General features: G+C 38.6%; 1 pseudogene; it reads left to right on the forward strand.

Moving 5' to 3' along the window:
* Nucleotides 1-528: 528 nt before the first annotated feature.
* Nucleotides 529-624, forward strand: LOC118619433 (annotated as a pseudogene).
* Nucleotides 625-17,597: the final 16,973 nt, after the last annotated feature.

The raw sequence follows: 17,597 nt of genomic DNA on the forward strand, positions 1-17,597 counted from the left end.
GTGTGGCTTAGTAGGTTGGATGTCTTCCAGTGCACCAAAGGGTTGCCGGTTCAATTCCCAGTTAGAGCACATACCGGAGTTGCAGGCTTAATTCCTGGTAGGGGGGTGTACAGGAGGCAGCCCATCAATGCTTTGCTCTCACATTGTTTCTCTCCACACCTCCCCGCCCTTTCCTTCTTTTAAAAAAATCAATTAAAAAATCATATATATATACATATATATATATATATATATATATAAGATTTTTCAAAAACAGTAACACAGATACCTTAAAAACCCCTCTTCCTCAGTCTACCTCTCCAATTACCTAGTTCCTGTTCTTTTTACATTTTAAAATTTGTTTCTTGTGGAACTTAACATCCATAGCTCTAAGCAAGACGATGATAGGACTCTTTCTTGATTTATGAAGTATAGGCAATATTGTTTCCTATACATTGAAGATGAAGTTTTAGCTTACTTATATGACCCTTACTTCCCCTTCTCAACTTAACTTTTAATTAATATTTTAGTTTTTATCTGTTTTCAGTAGTTGTTTCAATAGCGCATACACTGAAATTGAAATGACACGGAAATTAGCATGACCCCTGAACAAGGATGTAAACTTGTGAAGCGTTCAATATTTTTATGGAATAGTATGCAGTCTTCAAAAAAAAAAGAGATCCTAACACATGCTACAACATGGAATACCCTTGAAGACATAATGCTTAGTTAAATAAACCAGACACAAAAAGGCAATTGTTATATGATTCTACTTATTATGAGATACCAGGAGTAGTTAATTCATAGAAACAAAAGTAGAATGGTGGTTGCCAGGGGCTGGGGAGCAACCATTGTTATTTAATGGGTGTAGAATTTTAGTTTAGGAAAATGAAAAGTTCTGGAGATGGATAGTGATGGGTGTTATGCAACAATGTGACTATAATTAATACCACTGAACTGTACACTTAAAATTATTGAAATGGCAAAATTTATGTATAATTTACCACAATAAAACTATTAAAAATATTTTCTTTTTATTCCAATCCTCTTATCTTTTGACTTCATATAAATTAACGTGTTTTTGTGCAACTCAATTTTTACCCTCATTGTGCAAGAATAACTCCATGTATAAACTTTTCATAAAGATAACACAGCAGCAATTATTGCAGACATTGATGTTGCTCACAAATAATTTTTCCTCCTCTCTGCCTTCTATGCATGTAGGATTATTAAACTTCAGATCCCTTGGAGCTAACAAAGTCAAGTGCCTAGGTTTGGCCAATAAACTGAGCAGCAGGGGAATCCTCCTCAGACCTGGGCATTTAACTGCAGAATGCTCAGTCCCTTGCTACAGTAACTGGCAACGTGTGAGCTGGCTGCTATTTTTTATGTTCTGAAATTTTTTGATATTATGTTTAGAAGTAGGTATTTTTTTTCACCCATCCTTTTGTGTAATCAGGATATCCTTTAAATAGAAAGATGCCTTTTTTTTCAGATATGCAAAGTTTTCCTGAGTTTTATGTTGCTTATTTCTTCCCTTCTCTTTTTTCTCCTTCCACAGCCCATATTTGTTGATGTTGATTAGTATCCTTGATTGTTCTCCTGTGCCTTTTATAGTTTATTCCATATTTTCTGTCTCTTTGTCCTTTGTAGAGACTCTATGTTTATGTAGAGTTTCTTGACTTTTATCTTATTGTTTTTTTGCCATCATCTTTTAAATCTCTCTCAGAATACTAAGTATATTTCTTTCAAGTCTGTTCTCTTCCATGAGTTATTTCTATTTCTCCTGGGATTGTTTGGTTTATTTATCTTGCCATTTTAATGCTGCTAATTTTTTTTATATGCCTGAGTGATTATAAGTTATTTGTGCATATTTAAAATAGGAAGTATTGAGTTGACTTTATCCAGGTAGCAGATTTGATTTTCTCTATTGCTGTATGTCTCTCTCTTGTTTTCCCCTGCAATATTATTCAATAAGGAGGCTGACCTGGCCAGGTCAGCACTGACATCTCTGGAGAGCCAGGGTTTGGTAAAGGATTACCAAAATTAAAAGAAGCTAGTGGTCCTAATTCTACCTAAGCAATGCATTTCGTTGTTTAAATGTAGAAGTCATTGTTCTTGTTAAGGTGGTTATTGCTTTGCTTTGTTTTCTTCTGATTTGGGTCAATGTGCCCTTTCTTATACTCATGTTATATCCACGGATGTGGGAGAAAAAAGAGAGGAGTTGGGAACTTGATTGGTTCTTTAGAATTTTAGTTAGACCCTCTCCTCTCCACTCACCAATTCATGATCACACCTTCATACTTACTGATTTTAATCCAAAAACCTTTGGGGTTTTGCCTGGAAGATTATTTCCCTCCTTTCCTGCCATCTCTTCCTGTGTTAATTCTGGGAAGTTGACTGTTCAATTACATGGTTCTCATCCATTTTCCATCTCCCAGAAATGCTTTGAAATCTAATATTGAATCAGGGTCCTCTCCCATTCTCTTTCCTAGTAGGGCATATAGGCTTAATTCTGTTTTTATTCTCTCTTATTTCAATGAGAAGTGGAGGCAAAGGCAGACACTTGATCACCATATTAACCAAGAGTCACCCTGTGCACAGCAGAAAACAAAGACTGCACTGTGTTTTGTGTGTCTGCAGTACCGAGGCCTACGCAGGAAGAGTGGGATAGTTAGAACACAGATGGATGTTATTAGGGTTTCCTGGACACCAGGCACATCCACATCTTTCCAAGGTTTTAAGCTGTTTGAAAAGAACGCCATAGAATAATGAAAGTCGGGATCTGAATCAACAGCCCTTTCTCTTGCCATATCTTTTTTTTTTTTTTAACTGAGCCTTGAAAAATTGGCATATGACAAATACAAAATTCTATGATTAAACTAGCAGTTCTACTTTTGAACATACCTAATTACTATCACTTAATTGAAAACAAAACTAAAAAATAATAAAAATAGTATCAAAAAACCAAATATTTTAATAGATTTTTTTTTTGCATCTTAGAATGTGTTATATCTCAGAGACTCTTGAATTCAGGTTTTATTCTTGTAGTTTCCTGCATCTATAATTAATCCCCAAGTCGTTTTCCTCACTTCTTATAAGAAATACATCTGGTGCTTCTGAAAAGAAAAATTTTCACAAGTACTTGTGGGTGATTTATTGGTGCTTATATCCATTCTATGTGGGGTGTATAAAATCGTGCCTACTCCAAATGTCCAGCAAGACAGCAGCATGGTTTTTATGACTCATCCAGACTTCCCTTCTGTCCACCTGCTTTTATTAAATCACCCTGTTTTGCACTCCCTACATTCTAGGCCCCTCATGGAGTAATGCAGTTCCTGACTTAGGCCTTAACACCCTCCCCGTCTAGTAATCTCATTTGTATCCTCTTCTCATTGATGCCAACCTTGTTCAAGCCTTGAATGACATAGTCAAGCCATTTTTGGAGCCACGTGTCTTAGTTTTTTTTTGTTTGTTTGGTTTTTTTTGTTTGTTTGTTTGTTTTTTTGAGATTGGACTGATGGGTACAGTTTAATGTAGAAGAGGAAAAGAAGGAACAAAAGGTTTCTATTTTATGCGCTCTGTGCACCACACCAGTGTCCCATCCTAGATTACATGTAAAGAGAAAAACTGTTGGTTACAGCCAAAGTTGTTGTGATGCAAGGTGTGTAAAGTGCTAGAGAATACTAGTGCAAGGAGAAATAGGTTAGAAAGTCAACAGAAAGTGGCCTAGATGATTATCAAAACAAGGGCTAGAGTTCTCCGCTATGCTTTTGTGTGTGGTGATACTTTATAAAATAGAGAGAATATTTGAAATTGAAATTTGACTTTCATCCATTGAAAGCACACATGAATCATTTATGTGTTTATCAAAGATCCAGTAGACACGTGCTATGCAATGAATTTTAGTTAAAATGAAGGAAAATTATGTAGTGACTAAGGCATTCCCCTCAAAGAAACCAATATCCAGCAAGAGAGGGGATAAGTACATATGTAACGGAGTGATGGAAGAGAAGAAAGTGATGACAGTATTTTGTACGTGGCAGCACTAATTATATATAACAGAAAGGATACAATATGTTTGTGGATGTAGTTTTAAAAAAGATAATTTTTTCCCTGGCTGGTTTTTCTCAGCAGTAGAGCGTCAGCCCTTGGACCAAGAGTCCCAGGTTCGAGTCCAGTCAAGGGCATGTACCTCAGTTGCAGTTCGGTCCCTGGCCCTGGTCGGGGTCATGCAGGAGGCAACCAATCCATTTGTCTTTCTCACATGGATGTTTCTCTCTCTGTCTCTCTCTCTCCGAAGATATATGAAAAAATATCCTAGGGTAAGGATTAAAAAACTTTTTAAAAAAATAAAAAACAATACTTTTTCATTCTATCCCTTGGACTCACAAAATCAAGGCAACCCTTACACCTACTGGGGAGCACATGGGAGATAAGAAATAACAAGGAGACCTTGCCAGCTAGCTCTGTCGTAGCCCACGGCAGGGCACAAGGGAGGGTTTTTACTTATTGAAAGTGTGCTGAGGGTGGCCGGAAAAGAGCTTCCTATTAATCACTCTTGTTTGCCTATAACATGAGAATACTTACTTTATAAAAAATACTTTAAATTATGCCATCTGGCAGGGCATTTTACCTAATTACAAGTCTAAGTCTTTCCATTGAATTTCTCAAAGAACTTGAAGATAACTTTTCTGTTCTCTCAATTATCTTTGAAAACTAACAAGGGATGTGACTCGCCCAGCTCTAGATGTTTCTTTCGACAATTATACCTTTTAAAGCATTTTGTTCACTAATGTATTTGTTTGTACCCCTATAGTATATTTCATTTACAATATAGACTTCCATTCAGCCATTTTGCCAAAGAGAAGGTCATTCTGTGGTTAATGTCACTCATCTTATTAGACTACCTCAAGCCATCATTATATATGACAGTCATTCTACTCAACAAAGCTGTTTCTTTTTCCAGTCTCCTGTCTTCAGTGTCCTAAGAATCTGGTTTAATTCTTACATTTCTAGTTTCTAAGTATACACAGTGACAGGGAATATCTTCTTGTAACAATAGCATGCAACATAAGTACCAATGTTTATAACCCAGGTTAGGTCTATTGGGACCTGTTTGACTTTTGAATTGTGAGGTTGATGGAATACATTGTGAAGAAAGGGAAGACATTGCAAGCAGCCGGAACCACGCACAACATTTAGGGGTGGCATTCAGACTACAGTGTATGGGACTGCCATCCTGTGGAGACCTTACACTGTCTCTGTTCTTTGGCCAAATACAGCAAAACCTAACCCTGAGTTTGTTTAGGGAAAGGTAGCATCCCATTGCCACATAGAACGAAAAGTTGTGTCAAATATTCAGGCTATTCAATATCAATGACATTAGTATACCAATAGGAAAAATAGAAAAGAATGTTTAAAACCGAAATTTCAGTCTCTTCTCATTGATTAAAACCAAACAGGAATGATTCATTAATTTATAAAAGACACAATAGACACATACTATGTACAATGCATTCTGCTAATTTTATGGAAAATTCAATGATGAGTAAGGCAGCACTCTCAAAGAAACCAAAGATCTGTCAGAAGAATCAGATAAATACACATTTGATGGAGTGACAATGAGAAGAGGGGTAGAATGAGTTGATCATAGAAGTACCTAGTTTCAGAGTTACAAAACCGAGATATCGATTTTATGATGTAGACCACATGTGGAATAGAACAGCAGCATAACTGATGATAAATATCTTTGTTTTACAGAGCATTCAGATGTCTTTGTATAGATAAGTCTTTGTGTATTTGGATGCGATATTGTGTGACTTTAGATAGATAATGGGCATCAAAATATATTTTAAAAAGTATATGAATATGAATAATGAATGTAATGTACAGTTAGAAATATGGAAAGATTATGATGAAAAATAAATAAATGATGAATAAATGGGGGGGAGAGAGAGCAAGAGCACAAAGGAAACTTTATTTTAATCTTAGTTATATCTACAAAATGAAATAGAATTGGCTGATTGACTAAATGTAATTTTATTTCAAATTTTAACATAAAATATAATCACGTTTGTTTGGGCCAAAAGTTATTTGTTTTTTCAACTCTCACTTGAGGATATGTTTTTCATTGATTCTAGAGAGAGAGGAAGAGAGAAAGAGGAAAACATCGACGTGACAGAGAAATATCAGATCAGTTGCCTCCTGTATGCATCCGAACTGGGGACTGAACCCACAACCTGGGTGTGTGCTCTGACCGGGAATCGAATGAGGGGCACGGGATGACACTCTAACCAACTGAGCCACACCAGCCAGGTCCCAAAGTTTATTTGAATTTCTGATGTTGTCAGTGATGTAGTTAAATTTCACAGGAGGTAAATTTCAGCAAAGAACTTTCTTGAGCTTGATGAAGCCATGGTGACAATTTTATCAAAGACTCCATTAAGCTAATTTTTTTCAAAAAAATTTAAAAAAAAGTCCGGCCAGTGTGGCTGAGTGGTTGAGTGTCGACCCATGCACCAACGGGTCGCTGGTGTGATTCCTGGTCAGGGCACATGCTCAGGTTGTAGGCCAAATCCCCAGTGTAGGGTATGCAGGAGGTGGTCAGTCGAAGTTCTCTCTCATTGGTATTTCTATCTCTCTTCCTCTCCCTTCCTCTCTCTCTAAAATCAATGAAAGAAAAAAAATTGTTTAAAAATTGAGTTCTGATTAATTTATATTCTCATTGCTCTTTCTTTTTATTCAATTTAAATTTTTTTATTTATTGATTTAAAAGAGAGGGAGAAACATCAATTTTTGTTGTTCCACTTATTTCTGCATTCATTGGTTGATTCTTGTATGTGTTCATACTGGGGATTGAACCCACAACCTTAGCATGTCAGGAGGATGCTCTAACCAACTGAGCTACCTAGCCAGGACCTATTCTTTCAATTAATATAAATTTACCATTGTTCTTCTTCCAAGTATGTAAAAAAATATATATATGTAGGTCAAAGTTTTCTTAAATATGTACATAGAGACATTTGTATATTAGGCAAAAAATAAACATTGATGAATATAAAAGTACAATTATTCCTTAATTGGCATACAACCTTATTTGTCCGCCACCCTTTAGTCTTCTCTTCAGGAGAGCTCCAGAATTCGATTCAATCTGGAATCATGTTCCGCTACACTAGCTCCCCGAGCTGGCCAATTATCTATGAAGGTTTCTTCTTGGATGCCCTCAGTTAGCTCTGTGCATTCAATGGAAAACTTGTGGTACTGAATTCATTCTAAATGACAGGCAGAAAAATCTGTACTATTTGAATGGCAACTTAAATATACAATGCAAGGTATTTGATTTAACTTAAATTAATTTAATTTAGCTGTCAAAGCCCCAACAAAAATGCTTAGTGTTTCCTGTGATGTCTATATAGAGTGTGTGTGTGTGTATGTGTGTGTACACGAGGCTGCACAATGGCCCTATGCCTTTGCAATGAAAGTTATTTTGTTGTTTTCCTTTTTAAAAGTGAGAAAAATATTTTATATTAGCTTATACAAAGTTGTAAAATATGATAGATGTTAGTTTCATTATAAATTACATCCCATAGCCCTGGCAAGTTTGGCTCAGTGGTAGAGTGTCGGCCAGGGGATCAATGAGTTGTGGGTTTGATTCTGGCCAAGGACACGTACCTCGGTTGTGCTTCATTCCCGGCCCTAGTTGGTGTTGTCTGGTTAGTCGATGTGTCCCTCTCATGTCGATGTTTCTCTCTTCCTTTCTCTCTCCCCCACTGTATCTGAAGATAAATAGAAAAATATACTCAGGTGAGGATTAAAAAAAAAATTATATCACATAACTTCCAATAGTGTTTCTTAGGATTCATTCTCTCTATTCGGAATTCTGCTGCAACTATGCGTAGGTCATCTATCTGCTAAGAACACAAACCACAACAAATTAAAAAAGCAATTGTCTCCAGTATACTTCCTACCGTAGAGATGTAGCCAATCAATAAACCTATCAATCAAATGTCAAATAAAATCTGATTATGTTTAAAATATCCAGTACTGGGCCAGATATGGAAGTGGGTATCAAAGCATAGGACTTATAGTTTCTATCCTCTGGTAAGTTTTTCCAAGATTGTTATTTACTTTCTTGGAAAATCCAACAAGTATTTATCCGACACACAACTTTAAATGACAATGTGAGAAAGACCAAGAGTGCCTTAGGAGTTTAAAAGAGAATATAACTGAGGGGACTACATAAAGCATGTGAGAATTAAAGTATCTAGGAGTTTAATATAGTTGATATCCCTCTAGAATGAAGCACCCTCTCTACAAGACTGGAAAATGAATGGCAAGCAGTGGTGAGAGATCTTATTTAGTGAGAAACACAAGTCTGGTGATAAAGAGCTGGGGAAAGCGGAGGGAAATATAGAGCAAAAGGTGGTGGATATTAAGGCAGTAAAAACATTGACCTCACACTGAAACAGTGTTTTCCTTAAAAATAAAAATTCAGAGAATTTCTAATGACTTTATGTCAACATAATTTCTCAGTAGTTGTCGGGATATAATTTTATCATTTATAGAAAAAAAACTTGGTGACATTTGGGGCAACTTTTCTCCTCCTCTCCTTCTACTCCTCCTTATCCCCCAGATGGGCCCTCAAGGTGACTGGAGATAGTGCCAGGGTCTGCTGAGCATGGTGACCACTGCATGTAGCTTGTGAATATGTAGAGGAAGAGGTGTCTGGAAAGTCACATCATAAGGAGATACCAAACCAAAAGAAATGAATGTTTATTTAAATGCTAGTTTTAGAGCAATTCACTTTTTAAAAAAATACGTTGAGAATGTTGCAGGTGTTTGCCCTATCCCCGAACCCCACCACTGGCCCCCTTCTCCTTACTTCCACTCCACTCCTGCCTTCCCCGCATTATTGTCTGTGTCCATTGGTTATGCACATAAGTTCTTTGGTTTATCTCTTCCCACCCCACCCCCATTCCCCTTCTCTCTGAAGTTAGTCCCTCTGTTACCTAATTCCATGTCTCTGGATCTATTTTAATTACCAGCTTATTTTGTTCCTTATATTCCATAAATAAGTGAGATCATGTGGTCTTTCTCTGAGTGGCTTATTTAGCTTAGCCTAATACTCTCCAGGTTCCTCCATGTCATCTCAAAGGGTAAGAGATCTTTCTTTCACACAGCTGCATAGTATTCCATTGTGTACATGTACCACAACTTTTTTTTATCCACTCATCTACTGATGGGCACTTCGGCTGTTTCCAGACCTTAGTAAATAGCACTGCTATGAACACAGGGGTGCATATATTCTTCCTGATTGATGTTTCAGGCTTCTCAGGATATATTACAAGAAGTGGGATCACTGGGCCAAATAGCAGTTCCATTTTTAATTTTTTTTTTGAGGAAACACCATATTAATTTCCGCAGTGGCTGCACCAGTCTTCATTCCCACCAGCAGTGTGCTAGAGTCCCCTTTTCTCCACACCCTTGCCAACACTTGTTGTTTGATGATTTGTCGATGGCAGCCATTCTGGCATATGTGTGGTGATAATAGAGCAATTTACTTTTTAATCAATAGGATGAATATGAGGAAACCAGAAAAAAGTGGCAGACAACAAAGGGATGACCAAGCATTTCCTAAAATATATTTGCAATGAATATTTAGAGGATGCCCCTGCTGTGAGTAGGAAGGCAGTCATCAAAACCACCCAGTAGGTGCCTGGCTGGTGTGGCTCAGTGGCTGAGTGTCGACCCATGTACCAAGAGGTCTCTGGTTCAATTCCCGGTCAGAGCACATGCCCAGGTTGTAGGCCTAATCCCCAGTGGAAAGCATGCAGGAGGTGACCAGTGGATGGTCTCTCTCATCAATGTTTCTATTGCTCTCCCCTTGTTCTTCCTCTCTCTCTATAAATCAAAAAAGAAAAAAACAAAACACCTGGTTGGTGTGGGAAGTTGCACTGAATATTTCAACAGCGTGGATAAAGACAGGGAAATAACTTTAATAGTAGTGTCTTCATCACATACCATTTGAGTTGGTTTCAGGATTTAACTTAGTTTATATAAATAAATTTTATTCCATAATTGCGCACTAAATACTGGGACATTAGGATTCAACAAAACAGTGCAATTGAAAATTCTCCCTCTGGCTTCCCATGCATCTGTAGAACTGACATTAGAATTTAGCTGTGGACTGGCTTATATTGTTTCCTCTCTGCTTCATATCGATCGGTCAGGCCATCGTCCATTCTGTGTGTGTATCTGGTGATGTGCATGAATATCAGTCAAGAATTGGCCCTTGTCCTTAAGGAATCAGTTATCTGGTAGATGAGATAACATTTACAAATGTGAAAAAAATAAATGCTTATATCATTTCAGTTGTATTCTCAACACCTAGACTTTGCGTTGGCCTGTCACATGGTAATAAATGAAAGGTATATTAGACCACAAAATGTTGCTGGTCACAAAGGGGCAAGCTTAGCTCGTGGAAAACTCTCTAACTTGCCTATATGGATATGACTACAGGTTTCTTGCTTCCTCCAGAATTGTTTTTCTGTTACTAGGCATGAGCTCTAAGATCAACCAGAGAACTTATATGCGTGTATACATAACCCATGGTCACAGACAATAGTGCGTGAAGGCTTGGGGTGGGGGGAGCGGGGTGAAGGGGGTCAATGCGAAAAGTATGAGGAGACATCTATAATACTTTCAAGAGTAAAAATAAATTAAAAATAGCCCGGCCAGTGTAGCTCAGTAGTTGAACATCGACCCATGCACCAAGAGGTCACCAGTTCGATTCCCAGTCAGAGCACATGCCCAGGTTGTGGGCCCAATCCCCAGTGAGGGGCATGCAGGAGGCGGCCAGTCGATGTTCTCTCTCATCAGTGTTTCTACGTCCCTTTCCCTTCATCTCTCTCTAAAAATCAGTGAAGGAAAAAAATTTAAAAAATATATTTCTATAAAATAAAATAAAATGAAAAAAAAGGAGTCACATGCTTTATTTCTTCCATTCAAGCTTTCAGCTATGTTTTTCGTCTTATGTGTGTAAGTTTTCACCAAGCCATTTCCTGGGAGTAGTTGAGCAATGATGAAGAACTGAACAAAGTCTTATGGAGATGGCAAGGCTTGGCCAGTGACTGAGTTATCACTCATTTGCTGAGTATTTTAGCCTAAATACTTTTTGTGGACATTTCTCAAAATAATCAGAATTTCAAATCTTCAAAGTGTCACGTAAATGCATTTGCCACAAAGCCGAAATGAGGGCTTTGAATGCATAGTGTTTAAAATATATTTATTTATTCAACAAATGAGCCAGGGTCCTCAGCCTTTCCTACCGGAGAGGACGTGACAAGCCATATTCAAACTGGTGTCTCTCTGCTGGTTCACATGTTCCCCTTCCCACTCTTTCCTTCTTTTTTTCAATTTTTTTTTCCTTTATTGATTGTAGAGAGAGAGGAAGGGAGAGGGAGGGAGAGAGAGATAGAAACATCAATGAGAGAGAACATCGACTGGCTGCCTCCCGCATGCCCCCTAAATCTGGGCATGTGTCCTGGCCGAGAATCGAACCCGCAACCTCTTGATGCATGGGTCGATGCTCAACCACTGAGCCACACTGGCTGGACTCTCCATTTTTTCTTTCTTTGAACCTTGGCGTTGAAGACCACAACTTGAAATTGTAGGTGAGTCGTTACTGACTATCCACTGTTACTTCCCAGCTCTCTTCTCCTGGTTTCTGTGTCTAGTTTACTGAAGATTCGTGCTGTTTCTAAGCAGAGGTTGTGATTCCTGACTAATAATAAACACTGGTCCAGATGGGTGCCTCTCCATAGAGTCCTGGCTCCCTCTGGTTTGTAACTGGTAGGTGACTTGCAGGGTAGGGATTGAGCCATAGACTCCTGGCTGTGCCGGCATTCATTCCTGCAGCAGGGTCTACTGTGGACAGTGCAGAACACCGAACTCTAAAGTAAAAAACCAAAGCCCTTGTAAGCATTTTTAATATTTTAATTATTTGTTGAGATGTTTTAAAAAAAACTTCTCTTTCCACTGGCATACCTTCAAATGTAATTGGAAGGAACACAATGAACATATGGAGAGTGAAAATATATATTATATATATGGCAGTGAAGATTACAACCTAACACTCAGTTAATGGGAAAAACGTAGCATGTTTTTTGAGTTCCAATTAATATAGAAAGTAGGTTTCCAAATGATACAAACAGGTATGATGTGAGGTCAAAAACAACATTTACACTTTATGTAAAAGAGACTGGGTTAATTTGTTTCTCATTCACTTATTTGTTCAAGACCTTGTTACTTAGCTCCTACTCTGATGGATATAGTGCTTACTGGTAACTGGTAAGTGTATTTTGTTTCATATTGAGGCCTGCATTTTCATTGTAATGCAGAGCTTCACTGCTCACGATGTACAGAAATTCTTTCTAATTATGTACGTAGAACTGTTGATATTTTTAAATAATAAAATACTAAACACAAGCATAAATTCTGGAATTCCCACAAGGCAGTGGTGGCTGGAAAAGGCAATTAAAAAGGTGAAATCCTGGTAGTTGTCGGCACTTGATCATAAAAGAGGCAACTTCAAGATGGCAGCATCACCTCCTCTGATTATTAATAAATAAATATTGACAGTAATTGAGCACTTTCCATCTTCAAAGCACTTTACAATTATTAATTAGTCCTCTTAGGACTATTTGAAATATAATTTCTGAAGTTTGTATTTAAATAGGATATTCATGATGGTCTTTTTTGGCTTTAAGTACAATAGTTTTTTTTTTTTTTATCAGTAGACTTTTAAAAATGGAATTCTGTGGTAGGATGAATGTAGCAAAACAGACATTCCAAGAAAGGTTATCTGGGGACATTGGGATGGTGTCTGGAGGAGCTTCATCTGCATATTCTCACAGCGATGGAACCAGGTCATGGTTCAGTTTCCCTAAAGGCTTTCAACCAAGAAGGGGTACTTACAGGTCATCAGATGACCCATTCTGCACCCAAACCTTTGTGCGGGGTGTTATCTCTGCCTGGAACTGTCACTCAAACTGCTGCCATTTTCCCTTTGCCTGCTAATTCGTATGCATCTCAGTTTTATATTTTATAAAACAGGAGCATGTCCTAAACCCTGGATTTTTAAAAATCATTCAACAAATGTTTATTAAGTAAACAAAAATAAAAACATAGATCCCTGTCTGTTAGCCCATAGACTAACAAGAGGACCAAGATTATATGGATAACTACTATACAGTGTAACAAGTATTTTTTTAATTAACATGCTTTTATGGTAGGTTTATGTTTACCAAAAAATGAAGTAAAAGTACAGAGAGTTTCCATATACTTCCTTAACACAACCTGTCTTCCTCTATTCCCCCATCCCTGACCTTTCCCCTATTATTAACATCTTGCATTGGTGTGGTACATTCCCTAGAATTTATGAGCCAATACATTATTGTTAACTAAAGTCCCCAGTTTCCATTATGATTCATTCCTTATCTGTATATTCTATGTGTTTTTACAAATGTATAATGATATATATCTACCATTATAGTATCATACAGAATATTTTCTCTTGTTATACGTTCTTTGGTGATTAATAAGAGTTTGACTTCTCTGTATGCACTCAACTTTGTCTCAGACACACCTGCATTTCAAGGAAGTTGTGTCTCTTTGGTGACTGCTTTGACAAACACTAAAACATCAGTTTTCTCAGCTCTACTGAGCAAGGAGTTTCTCTGTCCCCAGAGAAATACAATTCATTCAACTTGACTTGAAGATAAGACCAGGGTCTAAGGGTTGGTGATGAAAGGAGGATGCTTGCAATTTAATCCAGTTTGACTTATAAGAGGCATTCCCAAGTATATGTGCCTGTCATGCATCTTGTCCAGTTAGGGAGCACTCTGGCACCTTTTCTGTTTGCAAAACCTATCACCTCCCTCACTTCTGTACTGCTTGGCATCATTGCAGGCTCCACAGTAGCATGTCTATGAAGCTACAAATGGTCATACTGATTGTTAGTGGAGAATCACCTCTATATTTTGGAAAGGCAACTTGCAGCTTGTTTAACCCAAACAAATATCCTGGCGTATGTACTTTTTTTTTTTTTAAATATCCATAAACCTTTGCTGAACTACAATCTCCTACTTAGTATACAGGGGCAGGCTTTCCATATCAACATGGGCATCAAACTGCTTTGTGGTTATTTGTTTATGTCTGTCTCCTCTTCTAGACAGCAAGTTACATAATGAAAAGAAACTACTGTTTTTATTTACTCTTGGATCCCTCAAATATTTGAACTTTGCCTGCCACATGATAGAGTCTGAATTTCTGAATGAATTTAAAACACAAAAATAAAAACAACTTTGAAAAATAGATATGGGAAGAATAAATAAACTAGAAAATCAACTTTCTGTAATTCTTTGAGGAAATGGTTTAAGACACTTTCTAACTTTGCTACCCAATCCTCACACCTAGTGAATTTGTAACAGCACAGAGAAGATGTAAGGAAGGAGGAGGTATGCCTATGCCTTGTAATATTGCAGCATAAAGCCTTGATGAGAATATACATGCCTCAAACTGAGCCCCCTTTTGTCCTGGAAGCTCCTCCAAATGTCACATTAAACCACTGGGGATAAAGACATCGATGATAATAAGGGTGTGTTTCCATTCCACCAGTGAGGAGACCTAATCTCATGACCTCGCAAGGGCATTGCAGAACCCCCCCCCCCCAAAGAACTTTAAATCTACCCAGAGATACATGGCTCCCTGGAGGTTCAATGGCAAAGACCTTCTGTTTACCTTTGGGCATCCTCTGGAGAGCTCTCCCTGGCACCCTCCTATATCCAAACCAGGTGACCCTGTTAGGGCCCCATTAGCATGTTGCAGCCTCTCTCATTTTCCTATCACATTGGATTGTAATTGCCTGGATACTTGCCCATTTTCTCCACCAGGCTTTAGGCTACATTATGACAAGAAGCCTGTTTCCCTTGCTTACTGTTGCATTGCTTATGCCCAGCTCAGTGTCTTGAATATAATATGAGGGGAGGGAGGGAAGGAAAGAAGAAAGGAAGGGAGGGAGGGAGACAGACAAACAGTCAAGCAAAAGGAGAAGGAAGGAAAGCAAGTCTCACACCTGGAAATCATAAATTTTCTCTTAAAAGCCCAGGTACAACAAGGTTGAAATGTTACTCCTTGAGCCCTGGCCATTATGGCTCAGCAGTGAGAGTGTCAGCCTGCGAAGCAGAGTCCTGGGCTCGATTCCGGCCAAGAGCATATACCTATGTACCTTGGTTGCAGTTCGTCCCCAGCCCTGCTTGGGGTTGTGTGGGTGGCAACCAGTCGATGTGTGTCTCTCACATGGATGATTCTCTTTCTCTCCCTTCCTCCCTCTCTCCCTCCTGCTCTATCTGAAGATCAATGTAAATCTCTCTCTCTCTCTCTCTCTCTCTGTATGTATATATATCTATCTTCAGGTGAAGATTAAAAATAATAATAAGTGTTTCTCCTAGAATCTTAACTCACAAAAAAGCCCTGAGCTTTTTGGAAAAAGCAAAAGGCCTACTTAGCAAGGTAAACTAGTTGGACCACAGTTCTTTTAGAACTATTCTTGACACTATGATTAGCTTTGATATTGCCTTCCCATCTGTCTGACTTATATTGGATGACAGTGGATTAACTGACCTCGGCTGTAATTTACTGCCATGTCCAGGGGACACCTAATCACCACAGCCATGTATAGTGGTGTTGCTTCACTAATAGGCATTGTGGTCTCATGCAGGTGTGCCTTGTGTATCCTGATGCCTGTTTCTTAGTTGTCTCTGGGCCATGTTTGGTGTTGTGTCTTCTATCATATGAGATTAGTCACTTGTTATTCATACAGGGCAGGCTGTCTTTTTCCACTTACTACATGTTCTTTTTTTTTAAATACCTATCATGCATGTCTTATTGCTCACATTAACTGAATGCAGGAATCATGCCATATACTGCTTGTTATATCTTCCCATGGTTAGCATATTATGTTGAATAAAATTGGTATGCCGTATTTTTAAAAATGATGAAATGTATGAAAAGAAAAGGGAATTTTCTTATCAGAAATAGAAATATTTCTTTCTAGTTCAATTCATATATACTCTTTCTAAACCTCCAGGATTCTGGGGTGTATATTAAGAATTTAAGATATTCCCGAAGTAGTTTTCTAAAAACAGTGGCTATATTTATAGGTTTATTATATGTGTCTCCATTGGGTTAAAAAAAACATAGATGCTTGTCCAGTTTCTTTTTCTGTTGGACACCTATCTCCTGGAGTTAGAGATGCCAAACACTCTCCTACTCTGTCACTACCCACGCAGACCTACTAGGCTCCATTCGTATCCATGTCCCTCATGTCCCTCATGTCCCTCATGGCACTCAGCAACAGAAAGGTCAGAAACAAAAAGCCCCACGTTTATAAGATTTAAAGGCAAGTTATCAGGAGTTGGACTGGAGCCCCAAACCATACAGGCTCTAAGGTCAGAGCTTAACTGTTTTTTCCATTTTCTTGCTCAAGGACAAGAGAACTTGATGCATGAGACTCCGGCCCCATAAACCGTCCACTGAGGTGGCCATTTCATCACGTATGGTTGCAAGTTGAGTACTGACCACACAATTTAAATCGACAGCAGCAGGGCCCTGGTGGGCATGTGAGAAGCAATGTCACATACAACATCCTTTTCCTAATTATTAGGACCTGGACAGGTGGCAGGAAGGGAATGAGGGGTGAGGTGGGGGGAGAGGGAGGGGTGGGGAGGCACAGTGACATTTCCCATCTCGGGAGTACAAGATTCATTACCTCTGATGAAAAGTCACCAGGCTGCGGTGAGTCCTGACATACTCCGTGACAGGAGAAAGTGACATGGCCGTTTGACATTCAGGGCTAGAAGGTTGCTGGTCTGTAATCACTAGTTAAAATTGAATCTTGTACATTGCACCCTGCCAGCACAGCTCAACTCTTGATAATTATTTGGATGCTACTGTATTTGGATTTTATTTCCCCAGCAGAGAGGGGAAGTTGGATTTATAGTTTACTGCTGGGTTAAGATTGGAACAAGCTAGATCTTTTTTATGGTTAATATGGCAGAGCCAAATAAATCTAGAGATGTTTTTGTCCCCATTTTAATTCTAAACCACTTGGGGGAGGGTTGGGAGCCTCAAAGAAATCAAAGGGTGCGTCTTCTAATTTTCTGTGAACAAGCTACAATTCTGTCTGCGCTAATATTTTTCTCTTTTTTCCTTTCAATTCATGATGCTTTAAACCAGCCATCTGGACGCAGACAGGGCCGGGAAACATCGTTTTGCAACCGCTATAGCCCGAGCTGCCTCATGGATGAGGATGTAGATGGTCAATGCCACTTAACAACCGCTTCTTCTCTACCTGGGGGTCAGGAAAAGGACAAGAGAAGTGTTTTACAGTGGGTCATTTTGGTGTAATTACAGAGTGGCCCTGAACTGTTGATTTGCATGCTGTGATTTCAATAAGAATATTCTGTTCCCCTACACCCACCCGGAGGCACGGACGCTTCTGGTCATTGCGGAAGCACAGCCTATATATTCACCCCATTAAGCCCAGAAGGATCCCC

Source organism: Molossus molossus, unplaced genomic scaffold, assembly GCF_014108415.1.
Source record: "Molossus molossus isolate mMolMol1 unplaced genomic scaffold, mMolMol1.p scaffold_m16_p_6, whole genome shotgun sequence".
Classification (NCBI taxonomy): domain Eukaryota; kingdom Metazoa; phylum Chordata; class Mammalia; order Chiroptera; family Molossidae; genus Molossus; species Molossus molossus.